Below are 6,770 nucleotides of genomic sequence, written 5' to 3'. Positions count from 1 at the left end.
CCCCCAACGCTTGCATTTTTTGTGCACCTCGAGAGCATCAGTAATGTCCATGAGAAAAGAAAAAAATGAGGGATGTAGCCAGAAAAAAAGTAACTTCCTTCTTTTATTTAAGATGAATGTACCCAGAACAGGTAGAAGGTCAAAAGTTTACTGATGGAGAGCTGGAAATAATTCCTCATATCCGGAGAATAACGACACCGAAGTGAAATGGCTTCATTCGATAAATCGAAAAAAAAATTTCAATGGGACAAACAAAAAACAATTGTTTCGCTCCGACAATTGCGGAGAAAAATGGTAGAATTTTCTTGCTAGGGAAATCCTCCCAAAGGAATCCTTGTGCTTGAAATATTTTTCTTCCTAAAAAAATCCCAGGGAAAATTTCCTATTAGGGAAAATTTTCCTAGTAGTATTTTCCTAGTAGGAAAATTCCTCTGGTAGGGAAATTTTCCTATTAGGAAAATACTATAAAGAATTAGTAGGAAAATTTCTAGATTATTAGGAAAATTCCTAGGTTAGTAGGAAAATTTCTAGTAGTATTTTCCTAGTAGGAAAATTTCCCCACTAGAGGAATTTTCAAACTAGCGAAATTTTCCTACTAGAAGAATTTTCATACAATGGAAATTTTCCTGCTATAAGAATTTTCCTACTAGGGAAATGTTTCTATTAGGGGAAGTTTCTTACTAAGTAAATTTTCCTACTAGAAAAATTTTCCTACTAGATGAATTTTCCTACTAGGAGAATTTTCCTACTGGGGAAATTTTCCTGCTAGGGTTTGTTGTGCAAGGGATAATTTTTCTATACAAATTCAAACTTACCCTTGCATAAATTGTCCTCTGGAAAATTTCTGTCAAGAATTTCCTCCGGAAAATTTGGAATGTCTGCAAATCCGTCAAATTTTCCACATGCTCATCATCCCGTCATTTATGTCCCGTTTTCATGAAACTCCAAGGAAAATTTCGGAAAAAATATCGTCTCCAATATGTCATCTCATCAGCCTCGTGAAAAATTCTCAGCCAAGTAATGATGATTTTCCTTATCATTTACCCGGACATTTAAAGCCCTGCACAACCACACAGCGATATACGAATTGGCGACGTTGTTACGATAAGATGAGAGCTGTTAAATTTTACGAGAAACTCGTGGGGCGCGCGGACCAACTCGTTGCACATCAACAAAACTACAGCCATGAACGAGCATCATAAAGGCTGCTCAACGATTCGACGGGGCAGACTCACCTCCCTCCACCCTCTCACCCTTCCAGCTCTTAACTCTTTTTATTTTTCAGCCCAGGACTGTAGGGGTTGGAAGAACAGGTGCCACCATCACTCATCCATGCATCAGCGAGAGTGGATGCTGAGTAAAGTATTAATAAAAAAAAAGTCTGCGAAAAAAATTATGAGAAAAATTCACAGAGAGAGAGAAAAATTGTTATAAATAAAATGTTGATGGATTTTTGAGTGGAAGACTACCTCTGGAGGGAATGAATCGAGAGGCTATTTTATGGAGAACATCCGACTTACGGAATATTCGTGTATCAATATCCCTGAAGATTTGAACTGTTGGGCAGAGAGATGCGGAGGTAATCCTGTACCACTTGAATTTGCGGATAAGATTTGTGACATTTCCCCGGTGAAATGCGATGGAAATGCAAAAGCACATGATCAAAAATCGTGTCAATCGGAATGAGTTTTCTTCATGTAAATGCGAGCTTGAGAGGTTGGAAATTTTCATATTCCCCCTGGGTTTTTTTTACATTTTTTTAATTTTTTTCAAATACTTATGAGAGTTCTGAATAGCCCGTCACTTGAATCATTGGGATAAACTCATAGATCATCGAATATACTGAATTTCCACATATCCACGGAAATTTCAAATTTTCCTTGTCAAAAATTTATCCAAAATAATCTGGTGAAATTTTCTTGATTAAAAAAAATGTCTCCCTCGGAAAATTTTTTGGGTAAAAAAAAAAAAAGTTTTCCAATAAAAATGACGCATCCCTTATCACGAAATGCCGTGTAGGGAGAATCTCGTAAAAGTGATGTAAGAATTTGTTCAACATTTACCATGCACTTGAGTGATGGCATACCTCGATGCAAAGTGCATCCAAAGAGAGACAGAGAACGGATACCTAATAATAGACGATAAGTTGTGTCACATATATACGACTTGTTGGGACAGATCTGGAAGGCCAGGGGAATATACCACATTGGAGTGGCACTCGTGGTCGGGCTTTTACTTCTTTGTTTTTACGTTTTCTCGGTTCAAGCCACACACACCGGATGCAACAACATGCCGTATGCCCCCCCCCCTGCCCGGCATCCGGTGGATTGCGAGTGAATTTAGAAGGCTGAATTGCGAGGTCCGTATGAAAAAGCCAACAAAATGGGGAATAAATAAATCGGGCGGGAGAACAAATGAAACGTGAAATTCTGACGGCTCTTTTTCGGTGGCTACTGTTTGTTCCGCGTTCACAGGGATATGTTGACGTGGAAATGATTAAAAAAGTGGAGTTTTGATGGAATAAAAAAGTACATGGGGGCTGGAAATTTTGAATTAATGTTTTTTGACGAAACGTTTTCAGAGCAAACAAGGGGATTGGGTTGGTGATCGCCCCATTTCAGTGATAGGGACATTTTCACTCATTAAAAAAAAAAAAAAATCAAATCCAAGGAGATATTGTGAGATGAGATAATTTTTTAAGATCATTCATCACATGAGATGAAATATAGTTCAAAATAGCATATTTAATCTCATTTTTTCATGAGAATTATGTTCAAGTTATCTAAAAGAAGATATTTTTTACAAGATAGTATATCTTACGAGATGATTTAAATTATCATCTGAAAAAATATCTGAGACAAAAAATGTAGTTTGCAAAATTGGTCCAAGATCTCGAAGATAAGATGAATTAAATTTTTTGTAGATAAAATAGATTAGTTTATTTTATCTCATTTCAGATGAATTTTTTAATTTGCTTTTTATCTTTTTTTTTCTCTAAAAATACTCATTTTAATGATCTTTATGACATTCACATCCCAATCCATTCCACTGTTATTTGAAATACTGATGGAAGCGAGCATACAATAACGCCCCGCAAAGCATTTGTTGAAATTTAATCCAACACTGTTCAACAGATACCGAAATATGATTAACTTACTGTGTAATTAAATATTCGATGTACATACCTCCCAGCTGGAGCCCTCATCCTTCGGCTTGCAAACGAAATGTTCAATACCGTATGCATAACAGTTGATTCGATTAGTAAATAATGATCCTGACTATCGATTAACCTGAAATTACAAAATTTTCCCCATTAATATTCAATTGTAATGAGAATTACACCGTAATTTCATCGTAAATAGAATGACTGCGATGAAAATTTCCCCCTCTCGAATTGTAAAACATCACAGCAAAGTGAATACAATTACGTCATTACACCCCTTGATTTGACTTTTTCATGTAAATAGTTCATGTACCAGGATAAACTGCTACATTACAGGTTGCATGCTCTTGCGCAACGACAAAGTTCACACTGTTGGATAAGCTTTGACAGGCTTTGCCCCTCCCAATGTTATCGAACGGCAAAGCCGACGACCCAACGAATTCACCCGCTCCAATGTACTTTAAAAGCGGAAGAGCCTGTCGTGGTGGTCAAATGTATTTCATTGATCCATCATATTTTTTTTTGTTAACATAAAAATATCGTGGATATTTCAATCAACGTCCACTGGAAATTCAATTCTGATAAATGTGAAATCCAGGGAATTAACGGATCGACGTAATAAAGAAATTTCAAATGAAAGTTTTTTTTTTTTTTTTTTTTTTTTTTTTTTTTTTTTTTTTTTTTTTTTTTTTTTTTTTTTTTTTTTTTTTTTTTTTTTTTTTTTTTTTTTTTTTTTTTTTTTTTTTTTTTTTTTTTTTTTTTTTTTTTTTTTTTTTTTTTTTTTTTTTTTTTTTTTTTTTTTTTTTTTTTTTTTTTTTTTTTTTTTTTTTTTTTTTTTTTTTTTTTTTTTTTTTTTTTTTTTTTTTTTTTTTTTTTTTTTTTTTTTTTTTTTTTTTTTTTTTTTTTTTTTTTTTTTTTTTTTTTTTTTTTTTTTTTTTTTTTTTTTTTTTTTTTTTTTTTTTTTTTTTTTTTTTTTTTTTTTTTTTTTTTTTTTTTTTTTTTTTTTTTTTTTTTTTTTTTTTTTTTTTTTTTTTTTTTTTTTTTTTTTTTTTTTTTTTTTTTTTTTTTTTTTTTTTTTTTTTTTTTTTTTTTTTTTTTTTTTTTTTTTTTTTTTTTTTTTTTTTTTTTTTTTTTTTTTTTTTTTTTTTTTTTTTTTTTTTTTTTTTTTTTTTTTTTTTTTTTTTTTTTTTTTTTTTTTTTTTTTTTTTTTTTTTTTTTTTTTTTTTTTTTTTTTTTTTTTTTTTTTTTTTTTTTTTTTTTTTTTTTTTTTTTTTTTTTTTTTTTTTTTTTTTTTTTTTTTTTTTTTTTTTTTTTTTTTTTTTTTTTTTTTTTTTTTGCCCGGTGGTTTGGCGCAGTGGGTAAGTTCGTTGCCTCACATGCGAAAGGTTCCAAATTCAAATCCCGATAAAAAAAAATTTGTTTTACATTTAATCCGCTTTTTTATTCATTTTTTAGAGAGATTTGCCTTGCGGAAAGAGGTATTTCATTAGGAACATTTGATTGAATAAAACGGCTAGGGAAATTTCTGGATATTATGTTTTCTACAGAATTCACCGCCTAGGAATTTTTTCTAGTAAAGTTTCCATCCCGTGAAAATTCTAGGGAAATTGTTTGGCTAGGGATTCCCACAGGAAAATTTTTGCCTAGTTTTTTAAAGAGAAATTTTTAACTCAGAAAAATATTTCAGTACGACAATTTTTCCGGTGAAAAAATTTTTTAATGGCGAAATTTTCTGGTAATGAAAATCTCCACCTGCCCCGTAACACGATGAAAACAATGCATTTTTCTCGGCCTTTACTCCCCTGTCCTTATGCATCTCATACGCGTTCCAAAACCTCATGACGGATTACCCTGTTCCCGCGGTTTAATTAACGCCCCCTCCTCCTCCCCCCGCCCCTGTACCTCACCGCTCTCAACTATAGAACTCTATAGATATACGATACAAGTGGGAGGAGATCTCGGATAATGCGTTGGATACTAATTAAAGTTTCATACGCGGATGGCACGATGTGCTTCAAGTTTCACATTTTGAGAGTTGCACTTTATACAAAGCCCCAAACCGCACGAGAAATGGGAATGAATGGTTATCCGCGAGGTGCCTTGGGCAAATTAAAATATCTGGAAATAATGTGTTCTTTCAGTTGAAAATTATGTAATTTAATATGCAATTTCAAAGGGGGCGTAAATTGTTCTTTTCATCGCTGTCGATGGGAGAATTATTATTACACTGTTGGAAAAAAAAATGTAATTTCATGGACAGTCAACTGCTAATTTTTAGGATGTCATTTAAGGAAAAAAAAATCATGAAATTTCAATGGTAATTAAATTCGATAAAAATTTCCAAAAAGTGTACCGGGAATTTCATAAAAAAATTTTAAACAGCGTCTCACCATCACATACGTCCTTCTAAGCACTCTTCCTGTAGTTACGCCCTCTTCACTCAACAATATATTCCCCTGAAATCCATCCAATTTCCTTATCAGAATTCAGAAATCGCAATTAGTCTGCCGTAGCTCTGAGGATCCGGGATTCAAAGAAGATTCCATCGCTTCATCGCCGAAGCTCACATGCACGCCCACTGGATTTTCCCCCGTTAAAGAGCTTTTGTGCACAGTATCCCCGGACAGCACTCAGATGCATAAATCAGTTCCGCAAAATTCATCCTATTCCTATTCCGCCCCCCCCCCCGAAATGCGTGTAATTAAAATGATACTCGTAAATGTGCCATTTTCAATGCGAAGGTATTGAAATGCACTGGAATATTGAACGATTTTACATTAGCCATCGTTTGGTCGCATCCATTACGATATTAAAACTCGTACTTCACTATTCCACTTGGTCCGCCCTGTCCCCTCCCTCGTTCGTCCTCCGTCGCCTCAATTTTCAATCAGAAAACTGGATGAACTGAATCCGAAAGCTCAATAGCATGAATCATTCCTATCTAATCTATCGGATGATGACATCGTTCTTCCCTTGGATTTATCCCGTGATTGCTTCTTTTATTTATTACATGTGCTGACTAGAGATTTTACATTTTATGAGAGAGACTCGGAATTTCTCCGTCGGGCTTGGTAACTAGTTTAACGTCACCATGTGCATGACAATAATTTTATTCTATCTAAAAGAGATCCTATAAAAAATCGGATATCAAAGTAGGAAAATTATCTACAAAATAAGATAACCAAATATGAGATAAGGGATAACGAGATGAAAAAGCTAAAAATTTCCTAAAAATACTATCTTATCTCATTTTTTAAAATAATCTAGACGAGATAAAATGCGGCGAGAAAAGATATCATCTAAAAAATAATCTCATCTTACCTTAGGATAAGATACAATAGTTTTCGCAAAATATCTGAAAAAAAAACTTGAAAACAAGAGGAAAAAACATCGAAAAAAGATGAGCTACGTTATCTGAACGAAATATTCTAAAAATACAGCGCAAGACGGATAGCAGCAAACTTCAGATCCTTTCACCCCTCAAACAAGCTTAAACCTCCCATTCATAAATGCCATTCATCTCACTTACCCGAAAAGCCAACTTCACCCGTGAATCTTATCCCTCCGTGACGCCGTCACTATTCCACGGATTGGATTCCCCCCCCCC

The 6,770-nt window shown here is 33.4% G+C and overlaps 1 long non-coding RNA gene across 1 annotated transcript in view; it reads right to left on the bottom strand.

Moving 5' to 3' along the window:
- LOC114841172 overlaps positions 1 to 6,770 on the bottom strand; it is a 150,921-nt gene that overhangs the window by 48,764 nt on the left and 95,387 nt on the right. Inside the window, exon 5 of the long non-coding RNA XR_003783042.1 lies at positions 3,186 to 3,290. This is a non-coding gene — a long non-coding RNA (uncharacterized LOC114841172). The remainder of the gene's footprint in view (positions 1 to 3,185; positions 3,291 to 6,770) is intronic.

This window comes from Diachasma alloeum, unplaced genomic scaffold, assembly GCF_001412515.2.
Source record: "Diachasma alloeum isolate Michigan unplaced genomic scaffold, Dall2.0 Dall_scaffold_00219, whole genome shotgun sequence".
NCBI classification, from domain to species: Eukaryota; Metazoa; Arthropoda; class Insecta; order Hymenoptera; family Braconidae; genus Diachasma; species Diachasma alloeum.
The sequence above is the reverse complement of the archived record's forward strand: the minus strand, read 5'-3'. Positions and strand labels throughout refer to the sequence as shown.